Source organism: Schistocerca cancellata, chromosome 10 (genome assembly GCF_023864275.1).
Source record: "Schistocerca cancellata isolate TAMUIC-IGC-003103 chromosome 10, iqSchCanc2.1, whole genome shotgun sequence".
Taxonomy (NCBI): Eukaryota; Metazoa; Arthropoda; class Insecta; order Orthoptera; family Acrididae; genus Schistocerca; species Schistocerca cancellata.
In genome coordinates, this window is record NC_064635.1 from 71,340,522 (window position 1) to 71,366,721 (window position 26,200).

At 39.4% G+C, this 26,200-nt stretch overlaps 1 protein-coding gene across 3 annotated transcripts in view; it reads left to right on the forward strand.

Annotated features, from left to right (window-relative positions):
- The window catches only part of LOC126106684 (zinc finger protein 250-like), a 95,413-nt gene that overhangs the window by 51,887 nt on the left and 17,326 nt on the right, over positions 1-26,200 (forward strand). The window lies entirely within an intron of this gene.

The following is a 26,200-nucleotide window of genomic DNA, read 5'->3' on the forward strand; positions in this document are numbered from 1 at the left end:
TTGTACCGGGTTTGACCATACGTTGCTCCAGAAGTGTTCCATGTCTGTGATGTTTGGTGGATTGTCTATTTTAACATGTGTGTTATCTATTGTCTGGTAAAATTTCTTTTGGTTTTTGTTGAATGTTTGGTTTAGTTTCCTTCTATTTTCACTTGTGTTGTATCTCCTAAGTCGTTTGGCCAATGCTTGTAATTTCTGCTTCTTTTCATCTAATTGCTCTGTCGCTTCTTGTTGTGAGATTTTACCTAACCTTTTTCGTTTTTTGTCTGATATTTCGTTTCTTATAAATTGTATTAGCTGTCAGATGTCTTTTCTCAGTTTTTCTATTCTGATCTGTAGCCTGTGTTGCCATGCTGGTTTTGTGGGTTTCTTCTGTGTGTTGGTTGGTTCTGATCTCTGCCTAGTGTGTATATTTAGTGTAGTGAGTGCTCCTATATAAACCAGTAGTTGTAACTCTTCCATAGTTGTTTTCATTTATTTTGTTGTGTATGATTGTGTTGATAGTTGTTATTGTTGTTTCGACTTGTGGGTTATTTGGGGGTCTATGGAAGAATGGTCTAATGTCTGTATTTGTGTCTTTGTATTCTATATATGTCAGCGGAAATTTTTCTTCTATATCTAACATGTGTGTCACTTCGTGTTCTATTTGTGCCTGTTCTGGTGACTGTCTTAAGGTTTCGTTTTCCTCTGACTGTTTAATTGATGCGTGTTGTTCTTTGTTTGTTTGCTCTGGGATGTTTGAGTCCATTACTGTATTTTCTTCTTCTGATTGCACATTATTTTGTTCCAGTATTTGTTGTACTTGTTGTTTGATGTTTTCTAATTCTGACTGGAGTATCCTGTTATTTTTGATTATTACACAGATCTGATCAGCTAGTCATTGTTCTGTTAAAAATTTTAATTCTGGGTATCCGGTAATAAATGTTGTGTATACTTGTGATCTGTATCCAGTTGTGTTGGTTCCTAAGTTTGTTGCTTGGTAATAACAGAACATGAGGTGTCGGTTAACTTCATCTGACCATCTCATCCTCTGTCTTTGTTTTCCTTCTAGAGTGGTTGCAGGAAGCATATCCTGCAAAACACCTCTATTTGGATTTAAATCATTTTCCATGTGGCTAGCAGTGTCGTTACCATTGTGGACGGGCATAGAGTTCATGCGTCGTCCCCGACCATGACAGCGCTTGTCCGAGGCTTCATTAGTTCTGTCCTGAACCAACTAATCACACTAAAAGGGGGGTTAGCCCTATTAGTGGTTTGTTCTTTTTGTCGCCTTTTATGACTGGCAGAACATACCGGAGGCCTATTCTTTTCCCGGGCCTCCACGGGGATTATTATTATTATTATTATTATTATTATTATTATTATTACTATTACAGAAAGAGTTAATAGCATAAGTCTTCCAATAGCTGTCATATCAGAAGTAAGGAGACCAGCATTCAAGTGATTTATGAACAGTAAATATGGTGCACACATTTTAGCTTGGTTGATTTTAAATAGGGTTGCAGTGTGCAGGGTAACAAGTGCCACAATGGAGAGGATTAACGCAGGGGAAATATGTTTTGTAACAAGCATCTACCCTCATTGTAAATAGTTTGCTTTCTTATTTGAGATAGAGTTGTGAATAGTGCCCGCATGCCCCCCCCCCCACACACACACACAAAAACTACTTATCATTCATATTTCATTATTTTAAAAATTCTACAGTTTAGTTAGGTGCTTAAGTTGGTGGTAGTGTGTGTGTGTGTGTGTGTGTGTGTGTGTGTGTGTGTGTGTGTGTGTGTGTGTTTGTGGGGGGGGGGGGGCAGCAGTTGGCAAGGGGAGGGTGGGAGGTCGGGAGTACTAGCTAGTGTTTAATTACTCTCAGGGGTAATACTTTACGAAAGGTTTGTTACACAGATTTGAGAAGAAAATAGGGAAAACAAAACTTTTATGCTTCACTTGATAGTTAAAGATAAAATTAACAATTTAATGTGAATAGATTCTTGTACAAACACAGCAGATAGCTTTTCAAATGACAGCATTGTCATGATTTTTAGATTATCTTCCAAGTTTTTGGCACCTATCTGTCAACACTTAACTGTGGTCAGAGGCCTCTTGCTCTCTGCATTGGAAAACAGAATCCAAAAAGCCATCAGTGCCACAACTGCAAACTGCTGATTATCAACTTCTGTGACCTGCGGACATTTGCCTGTCTCAACATTTTCTCATTACATAGACATTTGCTTTAGCAAAATTCTGAAGAGATTTATATCCATTATGAATATCTGCGCTGCTAAGAGCAGTCATTCGGAATAGACTGCAAGCGCCTTGCTGTGTCCACATTAATGGAGTTCACGCTTATTGTCCTAAGCTTTGAAGACTGATTTGTTTGGATCTGTGGCCATGAGAATTGACAGCCTCATCTGAAGATGCAACTAAGTACACTTCAATCCCCTCTTAACTTATGCATGGAGCACTTGCTTCTTTATCTTTTTTAAAATCTTGTTTGTTTAATCACTAAAAATTCCTGTGTCCTCAATACTGAAACATTCTTCAAGCCTTTTTAGCTTGGAATGAAGTTCATGCAAAGTGGGATATTTCAATGTCTCTAAGAAAAGTTATATTAATTAAGTCACAGACGTGCTCTTTAATGAATGTGGCCTCCACTAGAATCCAGTTCAGTTCATCGTCTGACATGAATTGACATACTCAGTGCCTGTATTAGACAGCTGTGGCATATCAACACTGTGGAAAAGAATTGAATAATTTCATCAAAATATTCTGCCATGTAGCAGTTCCAACATGTTAAAACTGGTAGAGTAATAACCTTGGCATCTCTGTTCCTTTCTTGCATAAACTGCAAATACAATACCTCTTCCTGATGTTCGAGATAGTATTCTTTAAATTGTTTGACCTTATATGTCATCTTCCTAAGTTCCTTTAAAAAAATGTCCACAGTCAGACAGTACTGAACATGGTTGAAGTGATCACCTATGACTGTTTTCATAGAGTGAACATATTTGTCATGTATCAGCTCGCAACTGTTTTCACATTATTGTACTGTATATTGTATTAATGAAGAACTCGCAATATTGTGTGACAAATTGCGAGTCTGCTGCCATGAGAACATGCACATATTTGTAACAAAACATTTCTGCTTATCCCAAACTTCAGTGGTTCTCAACAACAGGGTGAAAACACAAACTACCTCTTCTATCAGTGGTCCCTATGATAGTAAAAAGATATCTTTTCCTGCTAGCTGCTCCATTACATCATTTTTTCGTCATTGCTGTTCTGGAGATGCCATAATCTCCCTCACTGGAGGGGGTTGGATGTTGCCAGCTCCTAAAAAGTTACAATTATTTAATTAGTTATATTATTTAATACTGTACTAGAAAAATACTTTATTTTATTAAAATTAAATTTTAACTTTAGTAGTGTGAACAAACAAAACACTGCTCACTTTCAATGAATCCGTTCATCTGCTGCTAAAAATCTTAAAGGGTTGTAGTTCTTCGGAAAACCTGGAATTCTCAGGGAATTACAATTTATCTGGAAAAATGAGGTGAATCTCGGGGGAATTCTGTGTATTTTTAATGTAGCATTGGAATTTAATTCTATTGTAAATCACAAATTTTGAAGTATGGTACTTAATATTTGGAAGCATGTTAGTTACATGACTATTATTCCATATAAATTATTAATGTTTTAAGATTATGGTTAAGCTACTGCTTATGGCTAGTGTATCTTGGGCAAGAGGAAAGAAAAGTATTTATTGTTAAGATGCTTGATTCCCACTCACTGTAAATTACCATGAGCTTCTTACGACGCCCTCTTGTTCCCCATACTTGGAATTCTCAGGGAATATTTTTTTTTTCTAAGTCTGAGTAGTCACCCTGTCTTAGTTTTCTAGTTTGTGGAGTTGAATTTTGACCTTCAGAAATGTTTCCACAGTCCTTTGGCTCAAATATCCAAGGCTACCCTTTTTTTTTCCTTTTTCACAGTATAAAAATTAGCAGTAATTAACAGCAGTGCTAATTTGAGATTGCTACTTTATTTGCCAACTGGACTGCTTCAATTCGTTGCCCCTATGCTTTTGACTTTGCATATGTTTCAAAATGCTGTCTTTGTGCTATTATTGAATTTTCTATTACAGTATTTATGAAACACTTCCATTTTGAATTCTGATGCCATATTTACAGCAGTCACTGCAGTCTTTGATATTTTCACAGTCATCAATTATTTTAGCACATGTGTTCATTATCAAGATTATCATACAATGAATAGAGACAGAATTTGTTCTTGTCAAAGATTTTCGAAGAATTTTGGAGAAAATATTGATAGCATTGCACTGCTGCAAACCTTCAACATCTGTGTAAAACAGATACACAACCAAAAAACATGTAGCACATCACAGATTTTGCAGTATTTCATTAGAAACTGCTGATTTCAAGCTGGTGGCCACATTCTCGTTTAAATGAAATGATCTACCCTTACTATTACAGTTACCTCATGGCTTCCTTTTTTTTTTTTTTTTTTTTGCAACAAATTTTATCTGCAGGTGGTGTATTTCCTGAGATATTATTCTGCAGAGGTTAAGGTGAGACACTTATATATTCATATTGTGAAGATCATTGCTCATCTTTCACTTTCAGCAATTTGAATGCTGCACAGACAAAGGTGGGCTTGTAGACTGTGTGTCACCCAGGCTGTGTGTCATCCAGGCTGTGTGAGTTTGCAGTAGATTCACATGCACTTTCCACATATTAGGCTGCATGGTGTTAAAAGGCATAAAGATGGATACTTAAAATGATGCTAAATTTATGTAAATAATACTGTGCTTGTAATTTAATTACACTGATCAACAGTGAAAATGTTTTGGGCTCAAAATAGTTAATTATCATGGCTGAATGAAAAAAAATCACCATAAAAATGACAGATTAGCTTTTGCTTTGGAGATAAAGTGATATTTTCTTTTTATAGTCAACGTTTTCAGTTTGGGGGAAGTTTTGTTTTCGGGGTTAGCTCACCTGTCCAATAACAAAATGTAAATGCTCTTAACCTGTTTGTAAGTAATAAACATAGATACTGTTGCTGTGACTGTGAATTTCATGTAGTTTCTGTTATAATTAAAGCAGAACCTTTGGTTTGAGAGTGCTTTTGTAGTGTAAAATTCATAAAAATTTCCACAAAAATGTGTAAATAAAGTGAATAATTTTTATTACATTTATGGTGAAATAACATTTTCCTCACAAAAACGCAATCTGACACCTCTTGTGAAGACTGCCTATCAGCATTATTTCAGTATGAAAGTAGGGGACAGGATAAGTCTTCGGCCCTGTATATATGTTGCAACACATGTTCAGTTACACTGTAAGAATGGCTGAAATATAAGAAACGATGTATGGCTTTTGCTGTGCCTATGGTCTGTCGGTTCCTGCCAAACCATTCAGTGAGTGTTATTTTTGCTTGACTCCACCTATAAAGCCAGGATTGTTTAGGAAGAAAAGAAGAACAGTTCAGTACCTGAATCGTCGATCTGCAAATTGACCCATTCTGCATCCAGGTAGTTTACCAGTTCCTACTCCAGCCAAAAATTGTGAGTTTGAAGTAGAAAATGAAGACAGTGTGGAACAAGGAGAAGGGGAGAACCATAATAGCCTTCCACATCCTGCGACCCTGAGTTTTGGGAAAAGATGATAAACTGCACAGACTGAGTCAAGCAGAATTTAGTGATCTTATTAGACACCCTGACCTGTCACAGGAGAAGTCAGAAATGCTTCAGTCTTGACTACAGCAATGGCATATTTTAATAGACATGTATGGACATTATTGGATGAACCATCACGATATTTACGGACAACTACAGAATGGATGAATGCTATTCAAGCTAATAATGTTAATGAACCAATGTTTCATCAAAAAACATACTGGGGAATTGCAATGACTTTACCATTAAGAACTTTTAGTTTTAATGGAATTGCTGAATGGTTATATCCAAATGAAAATAGTACTAGGTTAAGAAGTATTTATCAGCCTTTGTATACAGCTACAAATGAATATATGCATCATGATTATTATGAAAATGACGATTTGGACGTATTTTTAATAGATTTTGACTGGTGTTGTAAAGAACATATATATTATACAAATGTGATGCATTTTTTAGAACATGCTGAATGGCAATTTCATCCATGGAACTTTTGGGCTGGTACACTTGACTTCCGGTATATGATTACATTCATATTCTTTGAATGGAACACAGAAATGTCATATTACTCATAATGTTGAAGATGGCGAACGCATTACTCTTCCATACAATTATAAAACTTTATGTAAACGATATCATAGTGAATTTCACGAATGGACCTATCATGAAGTAAATATAACTAATAGGACCTATCATGAAGTAAATATAACTAATATCAATAATTGGATTCACCATGAAAATGATATATCACAAGATAATGAACATGACACACGAACAATGAATTTTAATATGTTGACTGCAAATGGAGGATATACTACGTTTCTCCGCGTATTACATACTGAATGTGATATACTATGGTGTAACAGATGTGCAATACAATGTTTTTATATTACAACTGATGTAAACATTACTAATGATCCATTACGCTACTATAAAAATGGATTAGATGAATCATTTGAACACCTATGTGAAACTTCTCTTGCTTCATATCACGAATCTAATAATGGAGTAGAACAAGAAACTTAAATACTTCAAACCAACTCAATTTGAAGTAAACATATTTTTTGATGGCTTGTCTAAAAGGAAACCTGAAATACATTCAGACGATTCTAGTTTGGACCTCATCACCAACCCCAACGAAGAGGAGGTTGAGGGTGAGGGTTGAGGGTTGAGGGTGAGGGTGAGAGTGAGGGTGAGGACTACTTCTATTCAACACTTTGGATGAAGTAATGAGTTCTTTTTGCACTTTTGCAAGTATCACGAAGAAAGTAGTCAATAGTGGAATTTTAGACGTCATGGAAAAGATACAAGAAATAATGGCTGCTACTACTACTATTCAAAACTTGCCACGAAAGCTATGGAAACACAAATAGGAGATCCCACACATTGTATCTACTTCTACGACCAATATAAAAAGTGTTATAGTTGCATTGAGGAATTTCTACAAAAAATATTTGAATGACTAAAAACCTGTGGATTCTTTATGCTCTACATCGAAAAGATTAAAGAAGCAGGAGAGCACATCCACATCATCCGCACATGTAACAGAACCAACAGACAATGTCGATGCGAGTTCTGGTGAACCATCAATTATCACCTTGAGACTCGCAAACACAAAACAGTGGGCCAATATAATTGAAGAAAAAAGACCAAAAAAATATCATCGAGTATTTACGTCGCAAACGAGGGGTTCGGTTCCATACCCATAACATGACCCTCATCCTCAGAAATACATACTACAGTTACAAATATATCTTATGAAGCAAATAGCATTGAAAGAGAAATGGAATTGGTGGAAATAACCACATACAACATCACATCAGTCACATCGACTTGGAGAATATTTAGGATCCCAGAGCACGACTGCTACAGAAATTCATCGAGGAGGAACACAACTACCTGGAACGTTAAAAAAAGAGTTAATCACAATAACAGACAACCTCTCTTTTTCTAACCTCATTTGCAATCAAACCGAGTCTTACAGGGTGACCCAATGAGACCTTTGCTGTACATTCTTGTCACTGAAGAAGTACTGCGAATTGGAGAAAATGAAGATGATGTATACATATATGCATATGCTGACGACATAGCCATAGTATCAACAGATATACAGAAGCAGCAGAACATTGAGAAAATAGATAAGTGGTGCAGTGAACACAAGCTACGCATAAACATAACAAAGATCGAAATGGTGATTTTCAGAAAAGGAGGCAAAACACACAAGAATGCGAAAATCAACATCAGAGGACAAAGAATAATCTCATCAGACTTTAAATACTTAGGGGTGACATTGCAGTCAACAGCCAAATGCTTCACAAAACATACAACAGAACGTGCAGCCCAAGCAATAATAGCAATACAGTACATCAAAAACATCCGCCTACTCAGTCTAGAAACGGCAATGAATTTATTCAACGCAAAAATCTTGCCAATCCTGGCCTACGGGGTGGAGGTTACATGGGGCCACCTGACAGAAAAAATCTAGAAGCACTAGAAAAAGTAAAATTGACTTCTCTAAAAAGAGCACTAGGTCTCTCAGAGACAACAAGATCTAGACTAGTGTACCTGCAAGTGAGAGAGACATTCCTAATTGGACGTCAGACTTCGACATATGATGCCACATACCAGGGCTTCCAGAAATCAGCTGATCATGGAGGACAAACAAGAAAAAGTATGGTCAGAGTTCTATGGCACTGAAGCAATGACGAACTGCTCATGGACAGCACCAAACATCAAACTGCGACATGTCATAACTAGATTTTCTAGTCACGGCTTTCATCATCCAATTTGCAAAAGCAAAACTTGTCATGACCCAACCACAACAAGTGTGTGTGAACTGTGTAACAAAGCCTGTGAACGATATCACATAGAACTGTGTAGTAAAAGAGTGAAATTTAAAAATGAATAAGCAAAAATGTAAAATGTAAATGTAAGATGTTAAGCAAAGTAATTGTATCTGGCTATTTGGCTGCAATTTATTAAATAATAAATAAAATTAATGGAATCCCAATAGAGGAAAATATACGTTTGAAATTCTCGTAAATACTATTTCAAATATTATTTGTTCAGCTGTACACAAATGTAAAGAAACTATTGAATGGTTGCAAGATTCTAAACTTGCTATTATGAAAGACGACATTATTGATCAAGCTATTCATCATGTATGTATTGTACTTTCTAAATTTTCTGTAAAAGAAATGTGTGGATATATTAAAAAAAAAAATATATATATATATATATATATATATATATATATATATATATATATATATACACACACACACACCTAAAACAAAGATGATGTGACTTACCAAATGAAAGTGCTGGCAGGTCGACAGACACACAAACGAACACAAACATACACACAAAATTCAAGCTTTCGCAACAAACTGTTGCCTCATCAGGAAAGAGGGAAGGAGAGGGAAAGACGAAAGGGTGTGGGTTTTAAGGGAGAGGGTAAGGAGTCATTCCAGTCCCGGGAGCGGAAAGACTTACCTTATGGGGAAAAAAGGACGGGTATACACTCGCGCGCACACACACATATATCCATCCACACATATACAGACACAAGCAGACATATTTAAAGACAAAGAGTATGGGCAGAGATGTCAGTCGAGGCAGAAGTGCAGAGGCAAAGATGTTTTTGAATGACAGGTGAGATATGAGTGGCGGCAACTTGAAATTAGCGGAGATTGAGGCCTGGTGGATAACGGGAAGAGAGGATATATTGAAGAGCAAGTTCCCATCTCCGGAGTTCGGATAGGTTGGTGTTAGTAGGAAGTATCCAGATAACCCGGACGGTGTAACACTGCGCCAAGATGTGCTGGTCGTGCACCAAGGCATGTTTAGCCACAGGGTGATCCTCATTACCAACAAACACTGTCTGCCTGTGTCCATTCATGCGAATGGACAGTTTGTTGCTGGTCATTCCCACATAGAATGCATCACAGTGTAGGCAGGTCAGTTGGTGGATCACGTGGGTGCTTTCACACGTGGCTCTGCCTTTGATTGTGTACACCTTCCGGGTTACAGGACTGGAGTAGGTGGTGGTGGGAGGGTGCATGGGACAGGTTTTACACCGGGGGCGGTTACAAGGGTAGGAGCCAGAGGGTAGGGAAGGTGGTTTGGGGATTTCATAGGGATGTACTAAGAGGTTACGAAGGTTAGGTGGACGGCGGAAAGACACTCTTGGTGGAGTGGGGAGGATTTCATGAAGGATGGATCTCATTTCAGGGCAGGATTTGAGGAAGTCGTATCCCTGCTGGAGAGCCACATTCAGAATCTGATCCAGTCCCGGAAAGTATCCTGTCACAAGTGGGGCACTTTTGTGGTTCTTCTGTGGGAGGTTCTGGGTTTGAGAGGATGAGGAAGTGGCTCTGTTTATTTGCTTCTGTACCAGGTTGGGAGGGTAGTTGCGGGATGCGAAAGCTGTTGTCAGGTTGTTGGTGTAATGCTTCAGGGATTCCGGACTGGAGCAGATTCGTTTGCCACGAAGACCTAGGCTGTAGGGAAGGGACCGTTTGATGTGGAATGGGTGGCAGCTGTCGTAATGGAGGTACTGTTGCTTGTTGGTGGGTTTGATGTGGACAGACGTGTGAAGCTGGCCATTGGACAGGTGAAGGTCAACATCAAGGAAAGTGGCATGGGATTTGGAGTAGGACCAGGTGAATCTGATGGAGCCAAAGGAGTTGAGGATGGAGAGGAAATTCTGGAGTTCTTCTTCACTGTGAGTCCAGATCATGAAGATGTCATCAATAAATCTGTACCAAACTTTGGGTTGGCAGGCCTGGGTAACCAAGAAGGCTTCCTCTAAGCGACCCATGAATAGGTTGGCATACGAGGGGGCCATCCTGGTACCCATGGCTGTTCCCTTTAATTGTTGGTATGTCTGGTTTTCAAAAGTGAAGAAGTTGTGGGTCAGGATGAAGCTGGCTAAGGTAATGAGGAAAGAGGTTTTAGGTAGGGTGGCAGGTGATCGGCGTGAAAGGAAGTGCTCCATCGCAGCGAGGCCCTGGACGTGCGGGGTATTTGTGTATAAGGAAGTGGCATCAATGGTTACAAGGATGGTTTCTGGGGGTAACGGATTGGGTAAGGATTCCAGGCGTTCGAGAAAGTGGTTGGTGTCTTTGATGAAGGATGGGAGACTGCATGTAATGGGTTGAAGGTGTTGATCTACGTAGGCAGAGATACGTTCTGTGGGGGCTTGGTAACCAGCTATGATGGGGCAGCCGGGATGATTTTATATATATATATATATATATATATAAAAAACACACAAACGCACACACAAAATTTCAAGCTTTCGCAACCCACGGTTGCTTCGTCAGGAAAGAGGGAAGGAGAGGGAAAGATGAAAGGATGTGAGTTTTAAGGGAGAGCCTACCCTCTCCCTTAAAACCCACATCCTTTCATCTTTCCCTCTCTTTCCCTCTCCTTCCCTCTTACCTGACGAAATATATATATAGAGGGAAACATTCCACGTGGGATAAATATATCTAAAAACAGAGATGATGTGACTTACCAAACGAAAGTGCTGGCGGGTTGATAGAAACATAAACAAACAAACAAACACATACATACACACAAAATTCAAGCTTTCGCAACCAATGGTTGCTTCATCAGGAAAGAGGGAAGGAGAGGGAAAGACGAAAGGATGTGGGTTTTAAGGGAGAGGGTAAGGAGTCATTCCAATCCCGGGAGCGGAAAGACGGACCCTAGGGGGAAAAAAGGACAGGTATACACTCGCACACACACCCATATCCAAAGGCACATACACAGACACAAGCAGACAAGCATCATATGAAGCATATGTATCAAATGTATCTAATTATTTTTATACTACTGAAGAAAGTGAAATAATTTTAAATTCTCTACTCAGTCATCAATTTGATAATGATACTGACATATTCATTATTTCATTTCTAATCTTTTTCATGTATTAAATAGAACTGCTGGTAAAAAGAACTGTTTGAAAATACTTGGTCCCCCTAATTCATTTAAAAGTACTTTTGCTAGAATAGTTGCATCTGCAATGTTAAATACTCGACATTGTAATAAAGTGAGTAAGTATAACATATTGCTCTACAAGAATTTACCCATAGAAGACCTGTCATTATGGATGATCCTAATTTTGCTCATGATCAACTTGAAATGTTTAAAACAATTTTTTCTGGTGATCCAACATATGTTCAAGTTGAATTTCAACATGATAATATTATTCATAAAATACCCATTTTGCTTGTTGCAAATCATAATCATTTTAGGGGAGAGTTTTGGGATTATAGAATATGTAGATATACTTGGAGAACATGGAATATTTATTTACAAAGAAATATACATCCAATGACATTGTATACATTATTCAGTAAACATGGTTTATTATATTAAGGCATATCTTCATTTACAATTTCCCAATCATCAGTAGTTTCCATTTCTTCTATATCCCGTTAAACAGGAGCTTGCTTACATTTATTCTTTCTATATGTTTTACACACTTTAGAATACTTATAATCTTCCAATTTGCATTTTTCTTCTAATATTGAATCTTAAATTTCTTAGGAGTAGTAGTTTTTATTACTGGAACAGATGGTTTTACAGGCGCTACATTAGGTAAAGGAGTAACATTAGCAGCATGAATACGTTCAACATCTTTCTTTTTTGCTGCATTAGCTTGTTCAATTAAATAAGATGCAGTAGTTTGAGAAGTTTATGGAACAAAGATATCAGAGAACGTCACGTGGAACTACTTCTCTTTTGGGAGAAGAAAAACAAGATTGTTTGCTGCGACATTGACGGCTTGAAGACATCTTTGAATTTAAACCGTGATCCAACTGAATGGAGGCTATTCATAGACTTAGTTTGAAAGCTGTGGTACTTCACAATGGCAATCATTTTCCTTCTATTCTTGTTTGTCATGCGGTTCAAATGAAGCAAGTATGACAACCCTCGACTCAATCAAATATCATGAACACAAATGGAAAATCTGTGGCGATCTAAAAGGGATGCGACAGGGATACACAAGACATTGCTGCATTTTATGTATATGGGTCAGCATGGATAGGAAATCGCGTTATATTAAAGCAGACTGACGTGCAAGAAATCTTAACCCTAGTGAGAAAAGTGCCATTTCCGAGCATCTCGTGGACCCAAAAGATGTTCTTCTTCCACCCCTGCATATCAAGCTGGGTGTGTTGAAAAATTTTGTCAAAGTTATGAGCCAAGGAGGACAGTCTTTAAGTACATAAGAGAGAAATCTCCGAAATTAAGTGATGTAAAAGTTAAGGAAGATATTTTTATCGGGCCACAAATTCGAAACTTGTAAAGGATCCCGCATTTGACTAAGTTTTAGAGGGGAAAGAAAGGGAAGCTTGGGAAGCCTTCAAGAGAGCTGTTTGCAGATTTTTAGGCAGCAAAAGAGATGATAGCTACTCTCAGTCGGTGACAGCGCTCCTGCAAAACTACCACAAACTTGAATGCAACAATCCATTTTCTTCACCCCCACCGAGACTTTTTCCCTCCTCGTTGTGGAGCTGTCAGTGATGAACATGGAGAAAGATTCCTTCAGGACATTTATGTTATGGAACAAAGATATCAGAGCCATTGGAACGAAGCAATGCTTGCGGATTACTGTTGGTCTTCGTGCAGGGATGCTCCGAAACTCAGTTACAAGAGGCAAGCTAAAAGACGACAGTCTCATGCAGCCACCACAGTTGTTCTGCACATCCCCCTCCACTAGCAACTGGCAGCCAATAATATTCATTCTCATTCTGAGCGGGTAGCAGTGAGTTACAACTAGACAGTGAAAACCTCACTCCTACATGCTGCACTGTTTACTGCATTTAAAACTTTTCCAAGTGTGAATTTGAAAGCTGGTATCCTACTGTTGACATTTGAAGACACAAGAATGGACTCCAGAATCATGTGGTGCCAGCAGGAGAACTGTAAAGAGGATGGTAAACAAAAGTGTCATAGCTGTAGGAACCATAGAAAAAGTTGATTTTGTGTTGCCTGGAAAGGATAGAAATCACAAGGAACCTAATACACAAATGGATGTTTTAAAGTGCTCCATGTGAATGATGAATGCCCAACACCACAAAAACGTGTTACAGTTATGCAGGAGAAAGTTAGCTTCAATGATAAGTGCTTCACCAACGTAAAGAATTTTAAAAGACATTGGTTCCTGAAATGTTAAGAAGAGAGTTCTTAATTCAAAGAAGTGACACAGGTGCAGCACAAACTGCATCCCATATAAAGATTCACGATACAAGAGGAGGAAGTAGTTCAACAGTGTATTACCTTGATGATACATGGGCCGATTAAAATCATTCCAGCAAGATCTGCTGGAAAATGAGTGATGGTAGTGGCAGTTTTAAAGTTTTGATGGGAATAGGTTCTCGGTGCTGACTCTTCATCTGCTTTTGATTCTGAGAGTGAACCTGTGTTTACGTGTAAGAAAAACAGCAGTGACTACCATTCGGAAATGAACCCTCTCAGTTTCATGACGTGATTCACAGTTCTTGTCATACCTTGCTTTGAGGTCGGACATTGCCAGTAATAATTCACCTGTAACAGAAGAAACACCAAGTATAAACACCAGAAAAGCGGATATTTTTCCATGACTTAAAAATAAAAATATTAAGTACAGTATAAACCAGACTCGTGCCGATCTCCTTCAGTTTGTTAATTTATACAAGCCATGCGACAGAACATACAAACTTGACTTCCTTGCACATGAACGGGCTCACACAGTTTTGCGTTTACCCACGTGTCACTGTCAATGTAGCCCTATGGAATTAATTTGGGCAAAATAAGGCTATGTAGGAGGAAAAACAATTCAGGATTAAATTCACTGAATCGCTTGTGCATGAGGCAATAGACAACATCCCACCTGTACATGGGCACCGTCTGTGCAGCATGCCGAAAAGCTTAAGAAAGAATGATTTGACATGGAAGTGATGATGGATATAAGCCTTGAACCTATCATTGTAAATTTACAATCAGGTTGTTCAGGAACAGATTCAAATAGAAGTGACGGTGGTATTGCGATGTACACTTTGGAAAAAAATAATAATATTTGTCAGTTTAAAGACTCTTGGTTTACATAATGTGTTAGTCAACATAGCAGTTGCGTACATAATAATGAGAACTTCCTAGCAATTTTGATTAGGACTTTGTATCCTTTGAATTATGCAGACTATAATGTTCATCATATGGCCCAAGGAGAAGTTAAGCTTCTTCCACCACGGTGTATGCTCTAATAATACGTGAGACTGCATCTGGATAAATTCATCAAAAGTCCAATATTTCCATGTGTAAACCCCTGCCATTTTGAAGGGTATGAATTGGATGACAGTAACTGTTACTTATCAAGATATCTGTCATTTTCGTTGTTATCGGTCATCATTCTCTGGAGTTATTCACAGATGGTTAATTGTTTGCTTCTATATGAGAGAAGGAAAGTCGCTACTCACCATATAGCGGAGATGCTGAGTCGCGATAGGCACAATAAAAATATTCACACAATCGTAGCTTTTGGCCATTTAAGGCCTTTGTCAGCAATATATATATATATATAAACACACACACACAAAAGTGCAACTTGCACACACGTCTGCAGTCTCAGAGAGCTGAAACTACACTGCGGGCAGCAGCACCAGTGCACGATCGGAGTGGCGACTGGGTGGGGGTAAGGAGGAGGCTGTGGCGGGGAGGGGGAGGTATAGTATGGTGGGAGTGGCGGACATTGAAGTGTTGCAGTTTAGACGGAGGGTAGGAGAGAAAGTTCAGAGGGGAGAGGGGGTAAGTAGCAGAAAGGAGAGAAGTAAAAATAAAAATAAAAGAAATTAAAAAACTGGGTTTGGCGGTGAAATCACAGATGTGTAGTGCTGGAATGGGAACAGGGAGTGGGCTGGATGGGTGAGGACAGTGACTAATGAAGGTTGAGGCCAGAAGGGTATGCTTGATGAAGGGTGATTTTGAGCTCATTGGCAACAACTTTCTACCTGCTGCCCCCCCCCCCCCCTTCCCCCCTCCCCTACCAGATTGCAGTCTTTGTATGCATTAATATGCATTAATTTTGACACCCCATAGCACTGATCATAGAGGAATTGCGTTTATAAAATTCATAGTTCTCTTGTTTGTCTATTGCTGTGCATAATAAATAACAGGAACCCATCTGCTTATTTACGTGCGGGTGTGGAGTGTGCGCACATGTGTGTGTCACCTTTCGAACTAATATTGTTTTTGATCAGACAGTTGTCTGCAGCACTTTCCGTGAGAGAAGTAGAAAACAAATAAGGGAGTGACAGGGGATGCATTTGCAGATAAGGACAGAGACAGATATTTCCCTGCAGTGTGAAGTATTTTCACCCTTGCTGGACAACACCTGCAGCCGCTTTGCAATACGTTGGCAACTGCTCACAACATTTTCAAAATTGCCTTCTATTGCAGCCACGTTGCAGAAATGTTGACAACAATGCTGTTGCTGCCAAATTTTACCATAACATATAGCCACTCTAAAAACACCTTAAGGTCTGTTGTATGGAAGGTGTATGGTCAACTTTGGGTTATTGAGAGAATTCTAGAAAAGTGTAGCTCATGTATAAAGGAGGTCATATATAGAACACTTCTACAGAAGTAAGTATTACAGAAATGCTCCATGAGCTGAATGGAAATTCGTGGCAGGAAGATGACGATCTTTTCATGAAAGACTAAGGAGGAAGTTTAAAGAATAGGCATTTGTGACAGACTGCAGAATGATGTTACCGACACCAATCTATACTGCTATAAGGGCCATGAAGGGAAGATAAGAGAAATCAGGGTTCATACAGAAAGGTATAAAGTCTTTTTCCCTCAGTCCATTTGTGATTGGAACTGACAAAAGAATGATTAACTGTGGTACAGGGTGCCCTCTTGTCATAAACTGTATAGTGGCTGTGGATTATATATGTAGATGTAGGTGAAGTCTGTGAATCTGTGAGTCTGACTTATCACTAGAATTGCAACACAACTGTTTCATTAGATTGGCAGAAAAAAGTGAAACATGAAATTTTGTGTAATATTAGTCTTTTTGAATACGTTAAAAGAAAAAGAATGTTGGCTGTAATTGAAATGTTTCTTTCACTACATACCATATTAACCTGAGTACAAGATGTAAATTTCTTTTCCTCTAAGAGTCTTCTTGAGAAAAATTAATTTTTCACATATTCTTGATAATCAAAATTACAAAGTGTTCTATTGAACTAAAGTATCTGCCTAAACAGTTAATATTACATCAATGTTAAATTTAAAGTATATATTGATTGTCAACATTTTGATAATACAAAGAGAAATAAAATAAATGAAAAGAAATGTTTTACATTAATTTGAGGACTGTTTTCTTTTCTGCATTTTTTAGCTTACTGAGCCTGTAAGTGATATAAGGATTTTTAGTCACGATCCTAATTACGCAGCTGTGAAATATATATCTTTGTTATCACAAATATTTGCCTGTTTCTTTTGAATATGTTGCGATTTCTGAGGCTGTAGTTACCATGGGATCTGAGGCTGTAGTTACCATGGGATCTGAGAAGACACCGTTTTTATCTGAAAACAGGTACATACTGAATTTTGCATCTGTACTGGCGTGAGAATGTTATATGTCTCTTGCATCCAAGCATATTGTCTGCCTCTACTTGGACTTTTACCATCTTCTGTGGAAATGAATACTGTTGTAGCGTCCTTGCCAATGGATGCAGCCAGAGGTGATGCATGGAGACAGTTCATGATTGGCGCCATGGGCGGCACTTTGAAATTCACCACAAACCACAATTGCGGACCAGTCATCAAATTCCATTCCACATGTTCGATGTTGATGTACAACAGTCCTAGTACAGAGTTCCAGGACTGCCACTAGTAGCGGAGATCAGTGTGGAAGACTTAGTGGAGCCGCCTGTAGCTCTTGCATAGGGGCAGGTGTTACTACAGTGATTGACAGTGTGGCATCCAGGATGGACGTAATCTTGTTGACATTGTGTTCAGTAATACACCTCTTGATGCGCCACTGCTTAGTTGTATCTGTCTGCAAGGATGTCCAATGAGTTGCTGTACAACTTTAGTTAAGTACCACAGCACAGTCTACATCTACGTCTACATCCATACTCGGCAAGCCACCTGACGGTGTGTGGTGGAGGGTACTCTGAGTACCTCTATCGTTCTCCCTTCTATTCCAGTCTCGTATTGTTCGTGAAAAGAAAGATAGTCGGTATGCCTCTGTGTGGGCTCTAATCTCTCTGATTTTATCCTCATGGTCTCTTCACGAGATACACGTAGGAGGGAGCAATATACTGCTTGACTCCTCAGTGAAGGTATGTTCTTGAAACTTCAAGAGAAGCCCATACCGAGTTGCTGAGCGTCTCTCCTGCAGAGTCTTCCACTTGAGTTTGTCTATCATCTCCTTAATGCTTTCACGATTACTAAATGATCCTGTAACGAAGTGCGCTGCTCTCCATTGGATCTTCTCTCTCTCTTCTATCAACCCTATCTGGTACGGATCCCACACTGGTGAGCAATATTCAAGCAGTGGGCAAGCAAGTGTACTGTAACCTACTTCCTTTGTTTTTGGATTGCATTTCCTTAGGATTCTTCCAGTGAATCTCAGTCTGGCATCTAAATTTGTAAATTTGTTTGCACTGTCACAGTTTCTTCATCCACCACAGAGCTCCTAAACCTAATACAACATATGCGAGCCTTTCTGCCGATATGACCTGTACACATCAACCTGTACAAATCAATTGATTTTAAAATCAATTCAATTGATTTTAAAATCAATTCAATTCTGAATACAAATGGCTTCAGGCAAACTGCTGTGTAAATGTGGCATATGTTCCTAAAAAGCCAAAGTACACAGTATAGATTTCCATGATTAGCAACATGATGTAATTTGCTGCTCACTCGCTACTCCCCCTTCCCGCACTCGACTAGTTCTCAGCTGAGCTCATGTTGCTGTTCCCTCACCAGTCTTTGCTGTTCCCACACCAACCTTTCTGTAGTGCTGTGTTTTAGCAACTGTGAGAGAGATAGAGTGCAATATCTTCTAGGGTGCAAGACATATCTAACAACAGCAATGAATACATAAATCAAAGATCGCAGTCACAATTCAGTCCAATTCTTGAGCTTTTGCTGTCCTGCAATCTACTGATGTTTGTTGGCACTGTTTTTACAGTGGGTCTTGTTGCTGTAATTTATTCTCATGTCAGCAGTTAGTCACTTTAATATTATTTATTTCATTTAATAGCTATTTAATTCTGGATTAAATTTCCTTCTCGTTTCATCTTAACATCACCATGTCCTAAGGCTGTTAACTCACGTGGTATTCTAATACATGAACAGCGACTGAATTTCTCATTTGCAACCCACTAAGTCATTACAGTCTCTTGCAATCAAATAACATATTGATATCAGTTCAGAACCAAGTAATGTTTTTTGAAGATCAACAACTGTGCTTTTGAATATTATCATTACTTAAAAAGCAACATTAATTTTACCTTTACTAAAAAAGCAACATTAATGATTGTACCCAATATTCATACATGTATGAGAACTTTTACTGCAACCTGTTCAAATACAACAAGAGTCTGTAAGATGATAGAATTTAGTGCTGTTTCCTCCTGTGTTTCACAAAACTGTCAAATCTTAAGCAGAGCAAAAGATCATTGTTGTGGACAGGTCATAGATTCTCACGTATCCCCTGGAATAGCGCTGTGTGAGTCAAATTTCACGTGACTGTTTGAGCAGTGCCGTTACTGGATAGAGTGCATCGGTGTATTGGGAAATGCTAATATCATTTGTGCATCCCTGTCCTTCTGAATTTTGTAAATGTAAGACATCATCTATATACTCCATAAAACAACATAAAATTGTTAACCTCAGCAATAATAGTTTAATCTGTGGATATAAGACAACCCTGTAGTTTTTGAATGGCAAATTTGAGAAGAATTGGGTAAATATGGTATGTGGCACCTGTTGTTAATCATCATTAGTGTTCTTGCTCCTCTCACCTGTAACTGCAGCTCGACTGGCACAAGTAGAAAGACTTTAGGTAGTGACTAGTAGTGACAACTGTGAATGTAGGTAGGAACACCCACATAGGGCGCGGGACAGTGCTGAGTGCGCATTCACTTGTCAACTCTCTTCACTTCCGCTCGTCTCCCACTTCATTTTCCTAACTTGGATCCATTCCCATCCACCTCACTTCCACACACCAAGCAGTGCAGTGCAGTGACTATGGCACTGAATTCTCTGTGGGAGGACCGAGTGTTGAATGCCCATCTTACTGTCTTCACTCGTGTTTTATGCAATTCTCTAAAACAGAGCACCCACCGCAGTGAGGTGGCAAGTGACGTGGTGAGGCACAAAGCATTCATCTGCCTTGTGTCTTCAGATGGACCACACAATCTTGTGGAACATTGTCTTCTGGACTCGAGCTACATGGAATGCTGTGCCACAACCAAATGAGCACATCATGCCCCACAAGCTCTGCTACTGACAGTTCACGAATGTTTCTGCTTTGGTTGTGTGACTGCCTTTGTAACATTGAAAATTAGAAATCATCATCATCATCATCATCATCATCATCATCATTCTACATTCTACAGTTCTAGTTTCTTGGGTGCTATTAATGAGCCTCTTCAACTTTCTTGTGCATGTATGACCTGTCACAAAGATCATCATCCACTTTCTTCCTCTGGCAATGAGGTCATCCTTGATAATGTCCATCCAACTGGTTTTGGGTCTTCCCAGAGTGTTTTCCATCCACTTATCTTTTCACATTTAGTTGGGAATGGCTTCTAAAATTTCAAAAGACTGTAAATCACTTAATATATATGCTTAATTGTTTTTTTATTTTTGGTCAATCAGAAGCACCCTGCACCATACTGTATATCATCCTCTTGATCTTTTTTCAAGTTTTTTCTTCTTTCTGGACTCTTAGTGTCCAACTGTGCTGCATACTCTGCTTTATCAGTGTGAAACTTGTTGACCAATTCAAGTTCTCTGATGCAGTTTGCTCCAGGATTAATTCCCCTCTGCTGTAGCACTTTCGCCCTACCAATGTCGCCATCGTCAAAAGCAATAACAGCATAATTGACTCCCACTTCAGTGTCTTCATTCCAACAAAAACATTTTTTGGTAAGCGAATCCATATAAGATTGTTGAATGACTCATTGGGATTTTGAGTCTGACGATGCAGATTCTTCTTCAGTAATCCAGGATTTGCCAGGTCTCTGTAAATAGGTTTTATGATATCCATGACTGCTGGTGGGATGGAATGTTTATGGCTGTCTGAACTGTTTGAGTGCTGGGCATTGCAGTAATTGCACCATGAATCAGGTCCAGGAGGTGGTGTACTGGTTTTTCATCAGTTGATGGTCTGTGGAAGAAGGTAACCCATACTGCCTGCTTCATTTTCAACAAATCCTCTGTATTATTTCTAATGGCCATCCCATAATACTGCTGTAGTTATCAATCATTTTGTCTGTCAGCCTGCCTCAGAAAGTTTCTTGTCTCTCAGACTTTGTTTCAACTTCCTCAACCTGGTGCACATCCTCTTCTGGACATGACGTTTATAACACAGCAGTCCACAGCTTACCATATAAAAAATTACTGATTTTATTAGCTCTTGATGTAATGCACGTAAAAATTTTAACATTTTCAACCAGTGTTGATTATATTGTTAAACAAAATAAAATACTTCCCATGTGAGTTTATAAGTGATATATATAACTTTGTTTGCAAAATTGCAAATTTTATGAGATAAAAATCCGAAAAAGTGTAGAAAAAAAAATGTCCAGTCTAACTCCTCTTAATTCCTGTACTACAGTGTTGATCAAGCTCATAAAGCTGAAAGTGGTTTTTAAAATGAGATGCTGCACCATCAGTCACATTTACTTGTTTAGGAAATGCATGGTCTCCAAATGCTACATCATCAATTATCATGCTGACAGCGTAGCATGCTGTGCACTGTCGTGAATGAGAGCATCACTGACAATAGCAAAACAGTGTGATGTTACAAGGAAGTGAACAACACATGTGAATAGTGATATCTGTGATGTGTGCCAGTGATAACTTTGAATTTCATTCTGCAAAGCAACAGACTAGTTCTCAGCAAAGTCAAAATGAAGAACTAATGTGTCAGTATTTTGGGATGTGGTTGATTTTGCTTCTGCTATGGCCTGTCTCTGAATCCTCCAGATATGATGGTGAGCTACTCCCTCCATGACCCAATACCTAACCTCTGTAACAAACTTCTCTGACTCTGCTGTCTTCTTCACCTACTCTCCTCCCTCACACATTACATAAGTTAAGTCATTGTAAGTATCCTGAAGGTGTAATGCTTCAGCAGTCATGACTACAGCAGCAGGACACATTGCACACCACTGCAACTAACATTTAACTTGGGCTCTTGACATACACACATAAGCATCATATAGGTGATCTAAATGATTAATGGAAAATCTCGTATAAAGATGTGAAACAAATACTAACAAAGAGATAGAGGGGCTGGCCAGTACTTACCTCAGCTCAGTACAGCCGATAGATACACATAAAACAGAACCGAAAATTTACGTTCCTAGCTTTCGGAACAAATGTTCCTTCATCAAGGAGGAGAGAGGGGAAAGAAAGGGAAGAAGGGAAAGGAGATTCAGTTACTCACAACCCAGGTTATGAAGCAACAGGGAAAGGAAAATAGGGAGGGTAGCAAGGATGGAGGCATGGTTGTCAGAGGGAAGCCAAAGATATTCTACTGTAAGTACTGTGCCAGCTTCAAACCAAAGAGGATGCATACAGAAGTAAAGAGGTATATAGTATAAAGATAAACAAAACTATGTAGGATGAAAAGATGCGTGAATGGCTAAGTAAGTACTGTGCCAGCTTCAAACCAAAGAGGATGCATACAGAAGTAAAGAGGTATATAGTATAAAGATAAACACAACTATGTAGGATGAAAAGATGCGTGAATGGCTAAAGAGGAAAGGGAAAGAGGAGAAGACTGAAGAGTAAATGGGAGTGAGGTTGTTTAACGTAGGTTCAGTCCAGGGGGATGGCGGGATGAAAGGATGTGTTGGAGTGCAAGTTCCCATCTCCGCAGTTCAGAGGGACTGGTGTTGGGTGGGAGAAGCCAAATGGCAGGTGTAGAGCAGGTTCCTAGGTCCCTAGAATTATGCTGGAGGGCATGCTCCACTACTGGGTATTGGGCATCTCCTAGGCGGACAGTTCGTCTGTTGTCCGTTCATGCGCTCAGCCAGTTTAGTTGTTGTCATGCCGATGTAAAAGGCTGTGCAGTGCAGGCATGTCAGTTGATAAATGACATGTGTAGTTTCACATGTGGCCCTGCCTTTCCTCTGTTTTAGTCAGTCATTGCCTAATGTTTACTCTGAAACTCCCAACAGCCTCTGGTTCTTACAACGCATGTAGGCACCATCTCCTTAATTTCCTACCTTTTTGCAATTAACTTTAATGTGCAGTGCATAACCAATAAATTGTGATCAGTGTTCACATCTGCTCCTGGAAATGTCTTACAATTTAAAGTATGGTACCTAAATCTCTGTCTTACATAATATAATCAATTTGAAACCTACCACTATCTCCAGGTCTTCTTGCCACTCACATTGCTCTTGTGGCATGGCATTCTTCTTATTATGTGCCGAGGCATCGCTATTTCAATGGCTGTCTTGGATTTCTTTGGCATTGTTCACCAACTTCACAAGGGTGACTTCACAACACAATGATAAAATACAGATCAGCATTGCAGAAGACAAGGTGGCAGTCAAAACAAGGCCAGTTTTGATTTGAGTATCGATATGTCAATCCTGGCCCATAACATCACACAACCTACAGAGAAACTGAGCAAATTAGGAATTTATAAAATTAAATATAGTCATTGCAACAAATACTACATTGGGCAAATGAGAATAAATTTTTGAACCTGTTTTAAAGAACACATTGCTCATTTCAGACGGGATAAAGCTAGTAAGTCAGATATATCAAACATGTAAATGAAAAAGGACACAATGTTGTGATAGACAGTGACGTCAAAGTACTGTGTACATGGGAAAAGAGCTGGAGAATGGTCATCTGAGAAGAAATGGAAATATTAATCCAATGAGATCCTAAGTGAAATGACAGTTAAAAAATTCATATTTCTTTATGAATTTCAATTCAGTACTCTTAAAATAGTAAGTACCAATATTGGAGAAGGAAAGTTGCTACTCACTATATAGAGGAGATGCTGAGTCACGATAGACACAACAAGAAGATTCACACAATTATAGCTTTCGGCCATTAAGGCCTTTGTCAACAATAGACACACACACGTAAACACAACTCGCACACATCTGCAGTCTCAGGCAACTGAAACCACACTGCGAGCAGCAGCATCAGTGCGTGATGGGAGTGGCAACTGGGTGTGGGTAAGGAGGAGGTTGGTGTATGGAGGGGGAGGGATAGTATGGTGGGAGTGGTGGGCAGTGAAGTGCTGCAGTTTAGACAGAGTGCAAGAGAGAAGGTGGGGGGGGGGGGGGGGGGGAGAGCGGAAAGGAGATAAATAAAAAGAAATTAAAAGACTGGGTGTGGCAGTGAAATGACAGTTGTGTAGTGCTGGAATGGGAACAGGGAGGGGGCTGGATGGGTGAGGACAGTGACTAACGAAGGTTGAGGCCATGAGGATTAGGGAAACATAGGATGTGTTGCAGGGAAATTTCCTACCTGTGCAATTCAGAAAAGCTGGTGTTGGGAAGGATCCATATGGCACAGGCTGTGAAGCAGTCATTGAAATGAGGGGTACCATGTTTGGCAGCGTGTTCAGCAACAGGGTGGTCCTCTTGTTTCTTGGCTACAGTTTGTCGGTGGCCATTCATGCGTACAGGCAGCTTGTTGGTTGTCATGAATGGCCACCGACAAACTGTGGCCAAGAAACAAGAGGACCACCCTGTAGCTGAACATGCTGCCGAACATGGTATCTCTCATTTCAATGACTGCTTCACAGCCTGTGCCATATGGAACCTTGCCACCATTACCAGCTTTTCTGAATTGCACTGTTCAGAACTTTCCCTGCAATACATCCTACATTCCCCTAACCCTCCTGGCCTCAACCTTCATTAGTCACTGTACTCACTCATGCAGCCCCCTCCCTGTTCCCATTCAAACGCTACACAGCTGTCATTTCACTGCCACACCAGTCTTTTAATTTCTTTTTATTTCTGTCCTTTCCGCTACTCCCCCCCCCCCCCCCCCCTTCCCCACCTTCTCTCCTACCCTCCGTCTAAACTGCAGCACTTCACTGTCTGCCACCCCCACCATACTATCCCTCCGCCTCCCCCTCCCTGCCCTGCCTCCTCCTTACCCCCACCCAGTTGCCACTCCCATCATGCATTGGTGCTGCTGCTTGCAGTGTGGTCTCAGTTGCCTGAGACTGCAGACGTGTGTGTGTGTGTGTGTGTGTGTGTGTGTGTGTGTGTGTGTGTGTGTGTGTGTGTGTGTGAGGCCCCGAAAGCTATAACCGTGTGAATCTTTTTGTTGTGCCTGTTGCGACTCGGCATCTCCGCTATATGGTGAGTACCAACTTCTCTAATATTGCTACATTCCATCCTGGATTTTCCAGTGTTTAAAATAGTACATTACATTAAGGTTATATATGAGCACCGACCATAGCAATACCTTTGTCATTCTTAAAACAAAAAGTTTTTGTGACATTGTATTGTAAATTTGTCACAATGCTCATTATGTGAGCCAACTTCAGTAATATGACAAGACATGCTACTGACAACATCATACTTGACATATCGATAGTCAAATCAAAAGTGGCCTTGTTTAAACCGTCATCTTGTTCCCTGCATTGCTAATTTGTTTTGTGTTATGATGTTATAACGTCACTTTTTTTAATTCATTCGTCTGACATACAATTAGTGGACGAATAAGGACAATGTTATATCAGTATACAATGGGAAACATCTGTGAAGTAATCTGCTACAGTAATCTATATAAATGAAAAACAAAAAATAGAAGTAACAATTGGGGTTCGAATGCAGGGTGTAAAATTAAAAAGCTGCTACGCTAACCACTGAGCCCCTACTTTGTCTGTGAATATCATGTGGTAGATGGCAGCTAAAAAATACCTCGAAAACTGTGGTGTGTCTCCAGCTGAGCCAAGACATGTGTTTGCTTATTTTGACTCCTCTTTAACTGAGTGAACTTCCTGGGAAATCTGGTGATGGCACCTGCTGTGTTCTCCTCATAAGAACAAGAAAAAGAGATTGGACAGATGGACAAATCTCTTCGTATGAGGAGGAAGAGGTGCCTCTCTACACGAGGTGAAAATACCTGACTAACTCCTCCTCCACTCTCCTCCCTTCCAGTCCATATTTCTGCAATTGTATCCTATTTGCTCCCTCAAAAGAAATATGTGTTTCCAGAATCCCACAATTTATAGTCTACTAATGTATGTTTTATCAGAAGTATGTGAGTTTGAAGGCCAAT